The following is a 19,556-nucleotide window of genomic DNA, read 5'->3' as shown; positions in this document are numbered from 1 at the left end:
GAGTAAAATGGATGGGCGCAAAATAGATCCATATGTAGGAGGAGTTATAAAGTGGAGAAGAGAAACAGATTATCCCACTGAGAAGAGGGGATGTCAGATCCCGCAAAACATTTGGCTTTGAAAATTAGATGGGTGGGGGCACATGGGTGGTTCAGTTGGTTAAGTGTTTGACTCTTGGTTTCAGCTCAGGTTATGATCTCACAGGTTGTGAGATTGAGCCCTACATGGGGCTCTGCACTCAGTGGGGAGTTTGCTTGAGATTCTCTCCCTCTGTCCTTCCTCTGTTCTCTCTCTCTCTCTCTCTCCCTCTCTCAGATGAATAAATAACTCTTTTTTAAAAAAAAAGAAAAGAAAAATAGAGGGGTCAAATTCCATGAGTGCTTATAACAGGAAGACTTAAAGCCTGGAATTTAAAAATCAGAGGGCTCTACTCCAGGAGAGCTCAGAAGGTGATAGGAAGTAGAGTCCTTGCCCTTAAAGCAATAGTATGACAAACAGCCAACAGAGATACAACACAGAAGTAGCAAAAGGGAAAAAAATCCACAGCCAAGAATACTCTATCCAGAAAGGCTGTCATTCAGAATAGAAGGAGAGGTAAAGAGCTTTCCAGACAAACAAAAGCTAAAGGAGTTAATGACCACTAAACCAGCCCCATAAAAAATGCTCAAGGGAACTCTTTGAGTGGAAAAGAAAGATCATAAGTAAGAGTAAAAAAAGTAGGAAGCACAAAAGTGGTAAAAACAAATATATTTGTAAAAATCAGTCAAGGGACATACAAAAGAAAAGGATGTAAAGTATGACCCAAATACATAAAATGTGGCAAGGAGAGGGGTAAAGAATGGGCTCAAACTTAAGTGATATTGACCATGAACTTAATACAGACTGCCATATGCAAAAGATGTTATATGTAAACCTAATGGTAACCACAAATCAAAGATATGTAGTAATAGATATGCAAAAATAGATATGCAGTAATAGATATGCAAAAAATTAAGAGAAAGGAATCCAAATTGATCACTAAAGAAAACTAGCAACTGTAAAAGAAAGTGAGAGAAGAAAAGACCAGTGAAGAACTAAGAAAACAACCACAAAACAAGTAACAAAATGAGAATAAAATGCTTATTAATAACTACTTTGAATATAAATTTTTTGGACTAAAAAGTTTAATCAAATGACATAGGGTAAAAGAATGGATTAAAAAAAATAAAATAAGATCCATCTATAGACTGCCTACAAGAGACTCATTTCACACCTAAAGACATATGCAGGCTGAAAGTGAGGGGATGGAGAAACATTTATCATGCAAATTGATGTCAAAAGAAGGCAAGGGTAGCAATACTTATATTGGAAAAATAGACTTTAAAACAAAGACTACAACAAGACAAAGAAGGATAGTATATAATAATAAAGGGACAATCCAACAAGAAGATATAACAATTATAAATACTTATGCACCCAACATGAGAGGACCCAAATACATAAAACAGTTAATAAAAAGCATAAAGGAATAACGATAATAATACAATAATAGTAAAGGACTTTAACACCCCACTTACATCAATGGACAGATTTATCCAAACAGAAAATCAACCAGGAAACAGTGACTTTGACACACTAGATCAGATGGACTTAGCAGTCATACTCAGGACATTTCATCCTAAAGCAGCAGAATACATATTCTTTGCAAGTACATATGGAACATTCTCCAGAGTATATCACATATTGACATAAAACAAGTCTCAACAAATTAAAAAAGGTTGAAGTCATACCATGCATCTTTTTTACCACAATGCTATGAAATTGTTTGCGTGTGGGGGGAGGTAGAGACACAGATAAATTATAATAATAAAGGAGAAGAAACAAGTATATGGCAAAGATGAAAATATCGTTAGTGAGCAACTACAAATAACTTTGTGCCAGTAAATATCAAAACTTACACAAAAATCAGGAATTTCTTAGAAAAGTATAAATCATCAAGAAAGAAAGAAGAAATAGGAAACCTGGATAGTATTACCATCATTTAAAAAATTGAATTAGTAGTTTTAAAGAATCTACTCACTTAAATGTATCAGGTGAATTTTATGAAACCTTCTAGAGAAACAGATTATCCTGGTGTTCTTGAAGTTAGAAATAGGATTCCTTAGCCAATTTTATGAGAGTGCCAAAGACTGGTTATTTATATCCAGAAGCTTAAAGTAATTGCAAAAATATAAAAAAATGAAAGTAGATGTGTTAAAACTCATAACTACTTTAAGCTTAAATGTTTTACTTATATCCAAACCAGAATTTTGTGTAATTCTACTTTCCTGATTTTAATAGAAACAATGCATCAATATTTTCAAAGACTACCTGCAAAAAAATATTTACCATTAAAAGTTGGTAAAAGTAGGGGCACCTGGGTGACTCAGTCATTAAGCATCTGCTTTTGGCTCAGGTCATGATCCCAGAGTCCTGGGATGGAGACCCACATCAGTCTCCCTGCACAGCAGGAAGTCTGCTTCTCCCTCTCCCCCTGCTTGTGTTACCTCTCTCACTGTGTCTCTCTCTGTAAAATAAATAAATAAAATCTTAAAAAAAAAGGATTTTAAAAAGTTTGTAAAAACGTATATAGAGGTGCATATTTTTCCTTTCACCTCAGGCTTCACCATTTCAACATGGCACCATAAAAACCTAACTTTAGAGCTTAAATAATTGGGCAATAGCTTTGGCCAAAATGAATACTTTTCACATATTTAGCATGTTTTCCATTCCTTCTCTTCTCTTCAATTATTCTACATTACTTAGTTTTAGAATGCAAAGCAGGATGTATACAGTTTCTTCTTACTTTGCAACTATCTTGTATGTAGAACATCATGCACTGAGTAATTTTTCAGAATATATTACAGATTACTTAGTTTGCTAGCTTGCACTCACCTCAACCTATTAACAATTTATATTAAAATTTTGTCTATGGGTGCCTGACTGGCTCAGTTGATAGAGCATGTGACTCTTGGTGTTGGGGTTGTGAGTTTGAGCCCTATGTTGGGTATAGAGATTACTTAAAATTATTTTTTGTCTCAACCCAAATGTCCATAAATGAATGAGTGGATAAACGAAAATGTGGTCTATGTACACAATGGAATACTATTCAGCAATGAAATGGAAGGAAGTCCTGTTATACATTCTAACATGGGTGAACATCGTAAATGTTAATCTAAGTAGAAGAAGTTAGTCACTGAAGATAACATATTGTATAATTCCATTAATGTAAGTGTCCAGAATAGGCAAATATGGAGAAACAAAGGGGTGCCTGGCATGCTTCTCCTTCTCCCTCTTCCCCTGCTCCTACCACCCCGACTTGTGCTCTCTCTCTAACATTCTCTGTCTCAGATAGATAAATAAAATCATATATCTATAGATGTAGATATAGATATGTAGATATATATGTTTGTTTGCCTAAGTCCAGTGATGGTGGTCGGGGGGGTGGGAGTGACTACTTATAGGTATGGTATTTCTTTTAGAGTGATGAAAATATTCTAAAATAGTTTGTGGTTATGGTTGGAGAGTTGAGTTATATGCCTCAAGTGGGTGACTTATATGATCTATGAATTATGTAACCAGAAAGTTATTGTACATAAAACAAAAATAACCTATCCCCCATCAGTTCCTATTTCACTTGAAGTACACACAAAGAGATGTACCATCCATGAATCTAGTCCTACTTGTTCAGGTCATGATTCACCACATCTTGGGAACCTTCCCTGACCTCCAGGCTAAGTTAGGGATTACTCAACAATCCCACATGCCTCCTTTCTGCTATCATAGCACACTTCATATATTGCATTTGTACTGCTGCATGCATGCCTCCCTGGGGCTAGAGGAGTCAGACATAGTCTTGCTTTGAAGAGCTCTACTATAAGCACTGAAGGTCAAGATCAAAGCTAGAGGGTGTTCGGGGAACAAAGGAAAAAGAGTAGTCAATTCTAACTTGTTGAGGTGGAATGGGATTAAATGTAATGAGAAAGGCATCCTTGAGATGTTTAGGAATCGGTTGTATCTTGAAGGATGAATCAGAATTAGATAGGCAGACATTGAAGCAAAGTCAGGAACATCACACTGGGAATCATGGATGTGACTTAGGACCAGAAGTCAGAATCCTCATTCTGCCCTGTATAACACTTGGAAAGTCCCTGCTCCTTGCTGGGCCTCAGTTTCCTAGAAACTAAAGGGAGGTGTTTGACTAGGTGGTATCTGATAGTCTTGCTACTATCCTAAGCTCCTATAGTCCTATGTTCCCCTATATTATCTCATTGAGTCAGCAATATATTGACCATCAGTTATGTGGCACTGAGAATACATGAGGGTACAACATAAGGCATTTTGATGTGTCATCAAGGTCAAGTGCAAGCTGCTATGAAAGTAACAAAGAGATGTGCACAACTGAAAAGGAAGAATACTCTTTCTGAGACTGTGGCATTTGAACTGAGATCTGAAGGATGAGGACGGTGGGTGTGTCCTGTCCCAGGTAGAGAGGGGCAGCACACAGAAAAGGTCAGAGTCATGAGGGATGAGGTTCAGTTGAGGGGCTAAAAGGAACCAAGTGACACGACAATGGAAGTAGGAATGGGGCCAGAATGTGAGTGGTAATCAGATCACCAGAAGCCTTGCAAGTCACAGAAAGAACTTTGATCTTTCTCTAAAGAGTAATGAGATGTGCAAGCAATGTAAGTGTCCACTGACAGATGAATGGATAAAGTAGATGTGGTGTATCACACAGTGGAGTCTTACTCAGCCATAAAAAAGAATGAGATCTCAGGAGCACCTGGCTGCCTCAGTCACCAGAGCATCTGACTCTTGATCTCAGGGTCATGAATTGAAGTCTCACATCAGGTGTAGAGATTGCTTAAAAAAAAAAAAGAATGAACTCTTGCTATTTGATATAACATATGATTTCACATATATGTGAACAAAGTTCCATTTATAAAATAAATAACAGAGATCAAAAGTACAGGATAGGGAATATAGTTAATAATATTGTGGTAACTTTGTATGGTGACAGATGATAACTATACTTACCATGGTGAGCATTTTATAATGTATATAATTATATGTTGTACACCAGAAACTAACATAATATTGTATTTTGACCATACTTCAGTTAAAAATTTTAAAATGTGAAAATAAGGATAATGGATGGATAAACAAAACATTCTTTAAATGGGATATTATTCAGCCATAAAAAGGAATGAAGCACTGACCCATGCTATATTATGGATGGATCTTAAAATGTTACAAAATCTTGAAAATATTATGGAATATGAAAGATCATATATTGCATTAAACGTTCAATATGCAAATCCATAAAGAATTAAAAAAAATCCTCTAAATTTGAAGTAGGATGGAAAAAAGGTTTCAAAAAAGGAAAAAAAAAAACTTTTGCACTGGTGTTAGTAAAGGAGAGCCATGTGGCATGGTGTTTGTAGTTAAAGGGTATATAGGGAGTTGTTGGTGATGAGCCTTTCCCCTTAGAAAGCATCTTGTTTGCAGCATAATCCAGCCTTAGCCTCAGCCTTCAATTGTGGTCAGGAAGTGTTTCTTAACAGTTTCCTGGATAGTCGCATATTACAAGTCGTATACCCCTTTCACCATCCATGAAAGAGTACAACTTATTTTCAATTAGAGTACAAATGCTACTATTTTATTTGATTCATAGGAGAGTTTTTGTTATACTATGTTTCAGGATGTCCTGTTTGCTTAATTCAGTAAGTTAAAGGGCCATTTTTGTTTTATTTTTGTTGGTCTAGCTTTTGTGTGTGTGTTTAAGAATAATACCAACGAAGAAAGAAGCATGTTGGTAAAATTCTAATAAAAAAAAATAGTGCTGCCAAAACTCTTTTGTGGTTTTGAATCGAAGAGCTAAAATATAAGAATCTGTAATTTAATAATTATCTACCCTCTGAATTTAGAAACCCTGAGAATAATGCATAATTCTAAATTTGCAGGAGTTATTTCACTCAGTGTAATCTCCTCCAGTCCTGTCCATATTGATACAAGAGGTGGGTATTCATCCTTTCTAATGGAGGCATAATATTCCATATCATATATGGATCATATTTTCTTTATCCGTTCGTCTGTTGAAGGGCATTTTGGCCCAAGCAGAGAGAGTCAATTATCATATGGTTTCACTGACTTGTGGAGCATAAGGAATAACATGGAGGACATTAGGAGAAGGAAAAGATAAGTAAAACTGCAGGGGGATAAACTATGAGAGACTGTGGCCTCTGAGAAACAAACTGAGGATTTTGGGGTAGAGTGGGGGGTTAGGTGAGACTGGTGATGGGTATTAAGGAGGGCATGTATTGCGTGGAGCACTAGGCATGGTGCATAAACAATAAATCTTGGAACACTGAAAAAAGAAGATTAAAAAAGAAAATAAATATATATTCAGGAGTTGTAAAAATAATTGTCCTTAACAGTCAAAAAGATATGTTTAGCAGATTCAAAGGATATAGAATGTTTTAATATCTGATATTACTATTTGAAGAGACAAACTAGCTGGCAAGTTTAGATCTCAAGAATACTGGTTTCCTAAAATTTACTTTGTAACTTGATTTATTAAAGCACATGATATCATTTATGACTTAAATAATCTAAACTTAGGAAAAGGGACAGAAAAACTATGTTCTTTAAAATTAAAGCTTTCTATATCTTGAATTTAAAAAATTTCAATTTTGACATTGAATATAGAAAAAAATTTCAGGGTTTAGGGTAGCTCTATTTTTAATTTATTTTTTTTTCTCAATTTCTTAAGGAATTTCCACACTGTTTTTCAAAGTGACTGCACCAACTTGCATTCCCACCAGCAGTGTAAGAGTGTTCCCCTTTCTCCACATCCTCTCCAACACTTGTTGTTTACTGTCTTGTTAATTTTGGCCATTCTAACTGATATAAGGTGGTATTTCAATGTGGTTTTGATTTGAATTTCCCTGATAGTTAATGATGATGAACATTTTTTCATGTGTCTGTAATTGCACTACTGGGTGTTTACCCCAAAGATACAGATGTAGTGGAAAAAAGGGCCATCTGTACCCCAATGTTCATAGCAGCAATGGCCACAGTCACTAAACTGTGGAAAGAGCCGAGATGGAATACTAAACCTCCATCAGAAAGGATGAATACCCAGATTTTGTATCAACATGGATATGACTGGAGGAGATAATGCTGAGTGAAATGAGTCAAGCAGAGAGAGTCAATTATCATATGGTTTCACTAGTGGAGCATAAGGAATAACATGGAGGACACTGGGAAAAGGAAAGAAGGGAATTGGGGGAAATTTGAGGGGGACATGAACTATGAGAGACTGTAGACTCTGAGAAACAAACTGAGGGTTTTGGAGGGGAAGGGGGTAGGGGGTTGGGTGAGCCTGGTGGTGGGTATTAAGGAGGGCACGTATTGCATGGAAAACTGGGTATGATGCATAAACAATGAATCTTAGAACACTGAAAAAATAAAAGTTTAAAAAATTTTTTAAAAAGAAAGAAAAAAAATTCAATTCAGTTTTATTATTTTCTTTCCAAAACACCTTTCTCTATTTAAAAATATTCGATGGCACCTACTGCCTGTCAACTCAAGCCCAAATCTTAGCTTGGCATTCAAAGCCTTCCACAATCCGATTGTCTATTTTTCTTGTTTTCTCTCCCATCATTCTGTTTCTTGTTAAACTCCTGCTCCTGATGGATTAGACTAGGATTTAATCTTAAAACAAGCTCCCTGATACACTTGGATGTGTGATATTGACCTCACTGCCTAAGAAGCCCTTCTTCTACTTCTCTGCCAAGCAAAACATTGGTATAGATCAAGATACAGCTCAGAGTACTATTATACTACAACAAGTTCTTAAATGATTTCCCTGCAGTCCATCTTGTATATCACGTCTAAGCCAATCTTACTAAAACAATTGTTTTTATCCTTTTATTATCAGCCAATGACTGGGAGTTCTAGTTCAAGATAGCAAACTAAACAATTACATTAGAGATGTGGGAAATTCTTCAGCATGTGACTATTAAGAATGAGGACATTCTTCTACCTTATAATAAAACCACCACACTCATGAAATTTAATACTGATATAGTGTTACTAATATAAACTTCATAGTCAAATTTCCCCAATTGTTCTGATAACATTCTTTATAGTGAGAGAGAAAGAGATCCTATCTCCAACTAAGTATATCATGTTGCATTTAGTTGACATGTTTCTTCCGCCTCATTTAATAAAGAACAACTCCCTTTTATTGGTATTTCATGACATGGTTGTTTTTGAAGAATCTAGGACAGTTGCATTGCAGAATATTCCTTAATTTAGGTTTATTCAATTATTTTCTCATGATTAACTTTAGGTAATTTGGGGGGCACCTGGGTGACTCAGTCACTTAAACATCTGCTTTCAGCTCAGGTCATGATCCCATGGTCCTGAGATCAAGTCCCATATTGAGCTCCCTGCTCATCAGGGAGCCTGCTTTTCCCTCTCCCTCTGCTGCTACCCCTACTTGTGCTCTCTCTCTTTCTTTCTCAAGTTAATAAGTAAAATCTTAAAAAAGTAAAACTTAGGTAATTTGGAGGGGGAGAGCAGGAATAGTGTATAGGAATTGTGTCCTCAGTGCCTCATAATGGGAGGTAAATAATGTCGATTGGTCTCATTTTTCACACTATAAATTTGGTCAGTTGGTTTTTAGAAGTCTGCTTTGGTGAGGAGATGCCCCAGCCTGAAAGGCACTCACGTGGCTAAGTGGGGCAAAATCGTGGGTGGGACAGTATGGTCTCAGGATCCTTGGGGGGGTCACAGGAAGACCAGGGGTGCCTGGGTGTGGCAGAGTTCCTCAGATCAGAGCAGGGAAATCAGTTGCAAGCAGTGAGCCCAGGAATGTGTTTTCAAATTGGGGTTACCATAAACCATGAACTAGAGCACAGTAAGGTGACTGCTCTCCAAGCAGGGGCCCAACAAGCAGAAGAACTGGCAAGATCCCCCTTCCTCACCTGGGAAGAGCAGCACAGGAGAACACACTGCAGGAGTCTCCAGGGTATGGAGACTAGAAAAGAGGCTGTGTGCTTGAGATAGAAATGCTTGGTCACAGGCTGGGTGAGCATAGAGTGCAGACAGACACCAGGGAGACCAGAGTGATTGATGGCTTTTCCCTGAGGGTGAACTGAGGAGTGGGGCCCTGGAGCCAAAAGCTCAGCTTGGGAGGCTCCCATTTTCATTCTCATCCTCTAAAGCTGTGCAGAAAGGCTTCAGGGAACAAAAGGCACATAGAACAAGCCAGAGAAACTTACTTAGCCTGGTCCCCTGGCAAAGACACTTGAGAATCAGTGTAACAGGCCCCTCCCCAAGAAGATCAGCCAAGAACATGCAGCCAAGATCAAGTTTACTGATCAAGGAGAACTGTAAAACTCCAGCACTAGAGGAACAGAGCATATAGAGTTCGTGGGGTTTTCCTCCCATGATTTTCAGTCTTTCGATTTTAATTTTTTCTCTTTCTTTTTTCAACCAATTTCTTATTTTACCAATTCTTTTCAAAATCTTTTTAGGGGCACCTGGGTGGCTCAGTCGGTTAAGTGGCTGCCTTTGCCTCAGTCATGATCCCAGGGTCCTGGGATGGAGTCCTGCATCAGGCTCCCTGCTCAGTGGAGAGCCTGCTTTTCCCTCTCCCTCTGCCTGCTGCTTTGCCTACTTGTGCTATCTTTCTAATAAATAAATAAAATCTAAAAAATAAAATTTTAAAAATTTTGAGTCTTACACTTACATTCTATCCCTTGTATTTAAGTGTATGTGTGTGTGTGTGATTTTCTTTCTTTATAATTTTGGGATGCAGTTTTTTCCAACAGGCCAAAATACATCCAGAAGCTAGTGTATGGCTCTGTTCTCTTAACCTGTTTGATCATACATCATATTCTTTGTTTTTTGTTAAAGTCTTTTTTAATTTTCATTTTTACAGTTACATTCTATCCTTCCAAAGTATTCAATTTTATTTTTTACATATATGATTTTCTTTCTTTATAATTTTTGGATTGAGTTTTCTAACAAGTGGACTAAAGTATACACAGGATCCAGTGTATTGCTCTATTCTGTCTGCTTGTCTGATAATATTCTCTCTTTTTCAAACCTTTCCCTTCTTTTGTTTCTTTTAATTTTTTTTTTCAGTTTTGTGTCTCTTCTGATTTGTTTAGTGTATATTTTGGGAGAGTCATTGTTGCCATTTTAGTATTTTGTTCTCTTGTTCATCTGAGTGCATCTAGGCATTGAACAGGAGTCTGCAGGGTTTGGAGACTACAAAGGGGACCATGTGCCTGAGATAGAAACACTTGGACAAAACGACAAGACAGAAAAACTCACATCAAACAAGAGAACAAGAGGCAGTACTGACTGTCAGGGACCTAATCAGTATGGATATAAGTAAGATGTTGGAACTAGAGTTCAGAATAATGATTATAAATATACTAGCTGGGCTTGAAAAAAGCATAGAAAACACTAGAGAATCCCTTTCTAGAGAAATAAAAGAACTAAAATCTAATCAAGTCAAAATAAAAAAGGCCATTAATGAGAAGCAATAAAAAATGGAGGCTCTAGGGATGCCTGGGCAGCTCAGTTGGTTAAGGGTCTGCCTTCAGCTCAGATCATGATCCCAGGGTCCTAAGATCGAGTACCACATCAAGCTCCTTGTTCAGTAGGGAGCCTGCTTCTCCCTCTTCCTGCTGCTCACCATGCTTGTGCTCTCTCTCTTTGAAAAATAAATAAATATTTAAAAAAAAAAAGGAGGCTCTAACTGCAAGGATAAATGAAAGGAAGACAAATACAGAAGACAAAATGGGAAAAAAATAAAGAAGCTGAGAAAAAGAGAGATAAACAATTACTAGATCATGAGGGGAGAAAAAGAGAGATAAGTGATACCGTGAAGCAAAACATTAGAATAACTGGGATCCCAGAAGAAGAGGAAAGAGAGAGAGGCACAGAGGTATATTGGAGCAAATTATAGTGGAGAACTTCCTTAATCTGGGAAGGAAACAGGTATCCAAGTCCAGGAGGCACAGAGCATCCCACTCAAATCAATAAAAATAGGTCAGCACCCTGACATATAATAGTGAAACTTATAAATCTCAGAGATGAGAAAATCCTGAAAGCAGCTTGAGACAAGAAGTCCATAACCTACAAAGGTAGAAACATTAGATTGGCAGAAGACTTACCCACAGAGACCTGGAAAGCCAGACAGGACTGGCATAATATATTCAGGGTGCTAAATAAGAAAAATATGCAGCCGAGAATACTTTATCCAGCTAAGATGTCATTCAAAATAGGAGGCATGTAGAAAGCTTCCAGGACAAACAGAAACTAAAAAAATTTGTGATCACCAAATGAGCCCTACAAGAAATATTAAAAGAGATCCTTTAAGCAAAGAGGGAGCCCAAAAGTAACATATACCAGAAAGGAACAGAGACAATACACAGAAACAGTGACTTTACAGATAAGACAATGGCACTAAATTCATATCTTTCAATAGTTACCCTGAATGTAAATGGGATAGGTGCCCCAATCAAAAGACATAAAATATCAGATTAGATAAAAAAGCAAGGCTCATTGATAGGCAGACTGTAAGAGACTCATTTTAGGTCTAAAGACACCTTCAGATTTAAAGTGAGGGGCTGGAAAAACATTTACAAAAAAAAAAAAAAAAGCTGGGGTGGAAATCCTTATATCAGACAAATTAGATTTTAAACCAAAGACTGTAATAAGACATGAGGAAGGACACTATATCATAATTAAAGCATCTATCTAACAAAAAGATCTAACAGTTGTAAATATTTATCCCAACATGGGAGCAGCCAATTATATAAGACAATTAATAACAAAATCAAAGAAACACATCGACAGTAATACAAGAGTAGTAGGGGACTTTATCACCCCACTCACTGCAATGGACAGATCATCTAAGCAAAAGATCAACAAGGTAACAAGGGCTTTGAATGACACAATGGACCAAAGGGACTTCACAGGTATATTCAGAATATCCCATCCCAAAACAACAGAATACACATTCTTCTCTAGTGCACATGGAACAGTCTCCAAAGTAGATCACATCCTGGGTCACCAATCAGATCTCAACCAGTAGCAAAAGATCAGGATCATTCCCTGCACATTTTTGCACCACAATGTTTTAAAACTGAAACTCAACCACAAGAGGAAAGTTGGAAAGGACCCAAATACATGGAAGTTAAAGAGCATCATACTAAAGAATGAATGGGTCAACCAGGAAATTAAGGAAGAATTTAAAAATTCATGGAAACGAGGGAAAATGAAAACACAACAGTTTAAAAGCTTTGGGATGTAGCAATGGAGATCCTAAGAGGGAAGTATATAGCAATACAAGCCTTTCTCAAGAAACAAGAAAGGTTTCAAATACACGACCTAATCCTACACCCAAAGGAGCTGGAGAAAGAACAGCAAAGTAAGCCCAAATCCAGAAGAAGAAGAGAAATAATAAAGATCAGAGCAAAAATCAATGAAATAGAAACAAACAAACAAAAAAAAAAAAAAAAGAAAGAAAGAAAGAAAGAAAGAAAGAAAGAAAGAAAGAAAAAAAAACCAGTAGAACAAATCAATGAAACCAGGAGCTGGTTCTTTGAAAAAATAAGATTGATAAACCCCTGGCCAGACTTATCAAAAAGAAAAGAGAAAGGACCCAAATAAATAAAATCATGAATGAGAGAGGAGAGATCTCAACTAACATGGAAGAAATACAAACAATTGTAAGGACATATTTATGAGCAACTCTATGCCAATAAATTAGGCAATCTGGAAGAAATGGATGGATTCCTAGAACATATAAACTACCAAAACTGAAACAGGAAGAAATAAAAAACCTGAACAGACCCATAACCAGCAAGGAAATTGAAGCAGTAATCAAAAATCTCCCAACAGACAAGAATCCAGGGCCAGGTGGCTTTCTAGGGGGAATTCTACCATTTTTAAAAAAAGATTTTATTTATTTATTAGACAGAGAGAGAGAGATCACAAGTAGGCAGAGAGGCAGGCAGAGAGAGAGGAGGAAGCAGGCTCCCTGCTGAGCAGAGAGCCTGATGCGGGGCTCGATCCCAGGACCCTGAGATCATGACCTGAGGCCAAAGGCAGAGGCCTAACCCACTGAGCCACCCAGGCTCCACAAATATCATTCTTAATTGGAAAAAACTGAAAGCTTTTCCCCTAAGGTCAGTAATACAGCAGGGATTCCACTATCACCACTGTGATTCAACATAGTACTAGAAGTTCTAGCCTCAGCAATCAGACAACAAAAAGAAATAAAAGGAATCTGAATCAGTAAAGAAGTAGTCAAGTTCTCACTCTTCACAGATGACAAGATACTCTATGTGGAAAACCCAAAAGACTCCAGCCGAAAATTGCTAAAACTCATACAGGAATTCAGCAACATGGCAAGATATAAAATCAATGCACAGAAATCAGTTGCATTTCTATACACTAACAATGAGACAGAAGAAAGAGAAATTAAGGAGTTGATCCCATTTACAACTGCACCCCAAACCATAATATACCTACGAATGAAACTAACCAAAGAGGCAAAGAATCTGAACTCAGAAAACCATAGAACACTCATGAAAGAAATTGAGGAAGAAACAAAGAAATGGAAAAATGTTCCATGCTCATGGATTAGAAGAACAAATACTGTTAAAATGACTGTGCTACTTATAGCAATCTACACACTCAAAGCAATCCCTATAAAATACCATCAACTTTTTTTACAGAGCTGGAACAAAAAAATCCTGAAAACTGTATGGAACCAGAAAAGACCCTGAATAGCCAAAAGAATGTTGAAAAAGAAAACCAAAGGTGGTGCCATCACAATTCTGGACTTCAAGCTCTATTACAAAGCTGTAGTCATGATAGTATGATACTGGCACAAAAAGACACACATAGATCAATGGAATGGAATAGAGAACCCAGAAATGGACCCTCAACTCTATGGCCAACTCATCTTCAACAAAGCAGGAAAGAATATCCAGTGGGAAAAAAGACAGTGTCTTCAACAAATGGTGTTGGGAAAATTGAACAGCCACATGCAGAAGAATAAAACTGAACCATTTCCTTATACTGTACACAATAGATTCAAAATGGATGAAAGACCTAAATGTGAGACAGGGATCTATCAAAATCCTAGAGAAGAACACAGGCAGCTACCTCCTCAACCTCAGCTGCAGCAACTTCTTGCTAGACATGTCTTCAAGGGAAGGGAAACAAAGTAAAAAATGAGCTATTGGGACTTCATCAAGATAAAAAAAAACTTTTGCACAGCAGAGGAAACAGTCAACAAAACCAAAAGAAAACCAAAAGAATGGGAGAATATATTTGCAAATGGCATATCAGATAAATGGTTAGTATACAAAATCTATAAAGAATTTATTAAACTCAACACTCAAAGAACAAATAATCCCATCAAGAAATGGGCAAAAGACATGAATAGACATTTCTGCAAACAAGACATACAAATGGACAACAGACACCTGAAAAAATGCTCAACATCCCTTGGCATCAGAGAAATACAAATCAAAACCACAATAAGATACCAACTTACACCAGTCAGAATGGCTAAAATTAACAACACAGGAAACAACAGATGTTAGCAAGGATGCAGAGAAAGGGGTACACTCTTACACTGTTGGTGGGAATACAAGCTGCTACAGCCACTCTGGAAAACAGTATACAGGTTCCTCAAAAAGTTGAAAATGGAGCTACCCTATGACCCAGCAATTGCACTACTAGGTATTTACCTCAAAGACAAAAATGTAGTGATCTGAAGGGGCACCTCCATCCCAACGTTCATAGTAGCATTGTCCACAATAGCCAAACTATGGAGAGAGCCCAGATGTCCATCGACAGATGGATATAGGATATATACACACACATACACATACATACACATACCTACATACACTCACACAGAAACACACACTCTAATACTACTCAGCCATCAAAAAACCGAAATCTATCTGCAATGATGTGGATGTAACTAGAGGGTATTTGTTAAGCAAACAAAACAAAGGATCGGAGGGGAAGAAAGAAAAATATAAAACAAGATGAAATCAGAGAGGGAGACAAACCATAAGAGAGTCTTAATCATAGGAAACAAACTGAGGGTTGCTGGAGGGGAGAGGGCGCGGGGATGGGGTGTTAAGGTGATGGACATTGGAGAGGGTGAGGCTATGGTGGGTCCTGTGAATTGTGTAAGACTGTTGAATCACACACCTGTACCCCTGTACCCCTGAAACAAACAATGGTATGTCAGATATGCATTATATGTTAACTAAAAAATAAATAAAAATGAAAATAAGGGAAAAAAATGATCATTTGGTTTGATTACTTTATCGTCTTTTCCCATTGGAAAAGTAGTTTTTTCTTTTTGTACAGAATCTGTGTGTATGTACAGATTCTTTGAGATGTGAATATCATGTTCTCAACTATCTTAGACTTAATGTGTACTAACACATGGACTTCTTGCATAAATCAATTATTATTAAAGAGATTGCAAAAATGATTTCCTAAATCTAACTTTCTACATTTATTAGTTGGCTTTCTGTCCTTAGCCCTTTAAATTTTTTATAAAAGGTTTTCAGGATGGATTCATGGGTCCTTTTTTAGTTCAATATGTTACAATTTATTATTATTCATTTTGTCCTCAGAATTTCCCTAGTTTGAAAAGTGGGAGCCTCTTTAAGCTAACTCAGGTGTCCTTTTGACATGGTCCCATCAATTTATGTGTGCTTTCTTACTTTAGGTGCAAGAAAATGTTCTAGATTTACTTCATAATTTCCTTGCCCCAGTCCTAGAATTAACCATTTCTTCAAGGAATATTATTTCCTTTGAGTGGAGAATTGTTTTTAGAAACCAAGTCTGAGAGGCACCTGGGGGGCTTAGTCAATAACTGTCTGCCTTCAGCTCAGGTCATGATCCCAGGGTGTGGGATTGAGCCCTACATCAGGCTCCCTGCTCAGCAGGAAGCCTGCTTCTCCCTCTCCCACTCCACCTGCTTGTATTCTCTCTCTCACTGTGTCTCTCTGTTAAATAAATAAATAAAATCTTAAAAAAAAAATGAAACCAAGTCTGAGCATTAACTGTGTTGATACATGAGGGATCAGTATTAGGAAATACAGTATAAACACATATAGCATAAAGATACTAATGTTGGGCACCTGGGTGGCTCAATGGGTTAAAGCTTCTGCCTTTGGCTCAGGTCATGATCCCAGGGTCCTGGGATTGAGCCCCGCATCGCATCGGGCTCTCTGCTCAGCAGGGAGCCTGCTTCCTTCTCTTTCTGTGCCTGCCTCTCTGCCTACTTGTGATCTCTGTCCGTCAAAATAAATAAATAAAATCTTTAAAAAAAATTTAAAAAAGATACTAATGCTAATAATAGTATTAGAAGTATCCTTGTAAATAAATACATACACACACAAACACACATTGCATATACATACATACTAATACCTTCAATTCCAACCCAATACCATAGCACATGGCTTTTTTTTTTTCTGATTTGCATTTCCCTGATGATTAATGACTTTGAGCACATTTTTATGTATCTGTTGGTTATTCGTACATCTTCTTTCAAAAGATTTCTCTTCAGGTCTTTTGCCATGGCTCACTCTTGAACTATTACATGCTTAGGTGAAAATCCAAGGTATCCAGGGGCAAAACAACAGCTGGAGAGTTGAAAGAGCCAAGCAGATACTTCAGTTATTGTCTACCACAGTGGAGAGAGATTTAACCTATAAAAGCTTATTTGGTTTAAGTAAGAGGAAAAGCTCTAAGTCTGATGAATAGTTCTAACTTGAATCATCATAATATAAAGACGTGGTTCCTCAACCGGTTTCCAGATTTGAGCTAGTTCTCAAACTCAGAGCCTTTTAGGTAAAAGATGGCCTTTGAGGAAGGGCCCAGCTGTTCTGCTAAAAATTTACATTACAAATTTTATTACATAGAAAATCTTCCTCCTACACTTCCTCCCAAATATCTGCAGCCATTAGCCAATGTGAGAGTGCATTGGGCTAAGGCAAATAACCAGATTTAAAAAACAGATTACCAGATACTGGCTATGAACTGCCACTAATTCCTGGATATCTAAAAGTCACAGTGGTCCCTTAGTTAAAATAGGGGCCTATGGAAGTAAGGTCATTAATGTAGCTTTAGACTGGTTCATCTCAGTTAGCCCAGTGAGTTCCAAACCAAACCCATGGTTATTTCCTCCAGTCCTAGGAGGCATAATTGGAGTAGGCATACTTAGCAAAGGGCAAAATCTCCACATTGGTTCCCTAACCCATGGGATGAGGGCTATTATGTTAGCAAAAATGAAGTGGAAGCCACTAGAACTGCTTTCCCCACCCAAAATAATAAACCAAAAGCAATACACATAGAGAGAGATTAGAAATTAATGCCACTTGAAGGACTCAGGAGTGGTAATTCTTGCCATATCTCTTTTCAAGTTGCCTATTTGGCCTGTTCAGAAGAAGATACCACTTAGAAAATGAAAATGGATTGTTTTAAGCTATTTAATCAGGTAGTCACTCTAATTATAGCTACTGTTCCTGGTGTTGCTTCATTGGTGGAGCAAACCAGTGCTTTCTCTTGTATATGCTATCCACCTATTCCTCCAGCAAATAATTTTTTTCTTTATTCCTGTTAGTGTGGACCATAACACACAGTTTTATTTCATCTCTAAAGATCAGCACTAACTTCGCTGTTCTACTGCAGGGTTAAATTACCTCTCTAGCTCTCTGTCATAATTTAGTCTAAATGGGCCTTAATCCTCATTCCACACAAATGGACACCAGAAGACATTTGTGATATCATGCTAGCTGGACATGGTAAACAAACATTAGTAACTACCCTAGATAATATGGTTAGATAAATGCAAGCCAGAGGGTGGAAATAAATTTTACAAAATTCAAGGGCCTGTTGCCTCAGGAAAATTACTATGAATACAGTGGTCTGGAGCATATCCCTTCCAAGGTGAAAGACTAGTTGCTGCATCTGATACCTCCAACCACTAAGAAAGAGGCACAATGTATAGTGGACTCCTTTGGATATTGGAGGTAACATATATTTCATTTGAATGTGCTACTTGGACCCACTCACTGAGGAACCTGAAAGAGGTTCCAGTTCTGAGTATGGTCTGGAAGAATAGAAAGCTCTGCAACAGATTCAGGCTACTAAGTTAGTTCTACCACATAGCAGATCCATGCTATGTGAAGTGTTTGTAGCAAATAGAAAGTCTCCATGGAGACTTTATCAGGCAACTCTAAGTTAATGAGAGTCTGTAGGATTCTAAAAAAAGCCATGTTATCACCTGCCAATTATTCTTCTTTGGAAACATCCTCTGGCTTACTATTAAACTAGTAGGGACTTAACATGTGACTATGGCCACCAACTTACCTTTGAGTTCAACTGTTCACCATGAACTGGTGTTGTCTGATTTCCTAACACATAAAGTTAGGCATGCAGATCTGTATTCAATTACAAATGGCATTAGGTTATATAAAATTGAATTTGAGCAGATTCTTAAACCACAAAGAAATTGCATGAGAAAATGGTTGAGATACCCATGGCTCTTACTCCTGCTACATGGTCTCTCTCTCACCATATAGCTATGGCATCAAGTAAAGAAAATACTTGATCCTGACTTTCAGACAGTTCCACATGATATGCCAGCATCATCTCAGAGTTCACACCTAAATTAAGAGAGCCCTGCTCATGTATGGCCTTGATAGGCAGGGGTGAAAGTCTCAGTAGGCATAACTTTGAGCAGTGACCTAGCTGTATAGCTTGGAAGAACAAATTTTCAGAGGTATAGATTTTTGTTGATTCATTGGCAGTAGGTAATGGTTTGGCTGAATGGTAGGAGACTTGTAAGGAATACAACTGGAAAATTAGTGACAAGGAGTCTAGGAATGATGTATGTAGGTAAGTTTCCCGATGGGAGAATGGACACAGAATATGAATATAAACGAGTCTTAAGTAAATGCTACCCCAAGAGCAATATCAGAAGAAATTTAATAATTAAGTGGACAAGATGATCTACTCCATGGACGTCAGCCTCTTTCAAAAGTCATCCTTGCTACTGCTATGAATAATAAACCATCCTTTGTCACTACAAAACCACTGAGGGCTAACTTGTCGGAGGGCACGAATGGTGAAATCTTAGATTCTTTACAGTTCTTGAAAATAAGATTTTAGACTGCTGTAATTTCATATGCTTATCAGTCTTTTCAATTATATAGCTATGATATAGAATAACATTTTAATAAAAGTACATGTGCTAGGTTTTGAGAAAAAAGTTCAATCTATTCATTCATACTATAACAATTATTTTATATGCATAGATCTCTTTATTTCTCATTTGTAATGACAAGAATTTGGTTAGGATGCTTTGTTCATAGTAACAGAAACAGAACTCTTTTTACTTTATGCAAAAAGGACAATTTATTATAAAATTACAAGGGTACCCTACCAAAGCCCAGAACCAC

Source organism: Mustela nigripes, chromosome 14, assembly GCF_022355385.1.
Source record: "Mustela nigripes isolate SB6536 chromosome 14, MUSNIG.SB6536, whole genome shotgun sequence".
Taxonomy (NCBI): domain Eukaryota; kingdom Metazoa; phylum Chordata; class Mammalia; order Carnivora; family Mustelidae; genus Mustela; species Mustela nigripes.
The sequence above is the reverse complement of the archived record's forward strand: the minus strand, read 5'-3'. Positions refer to the sequence as shown.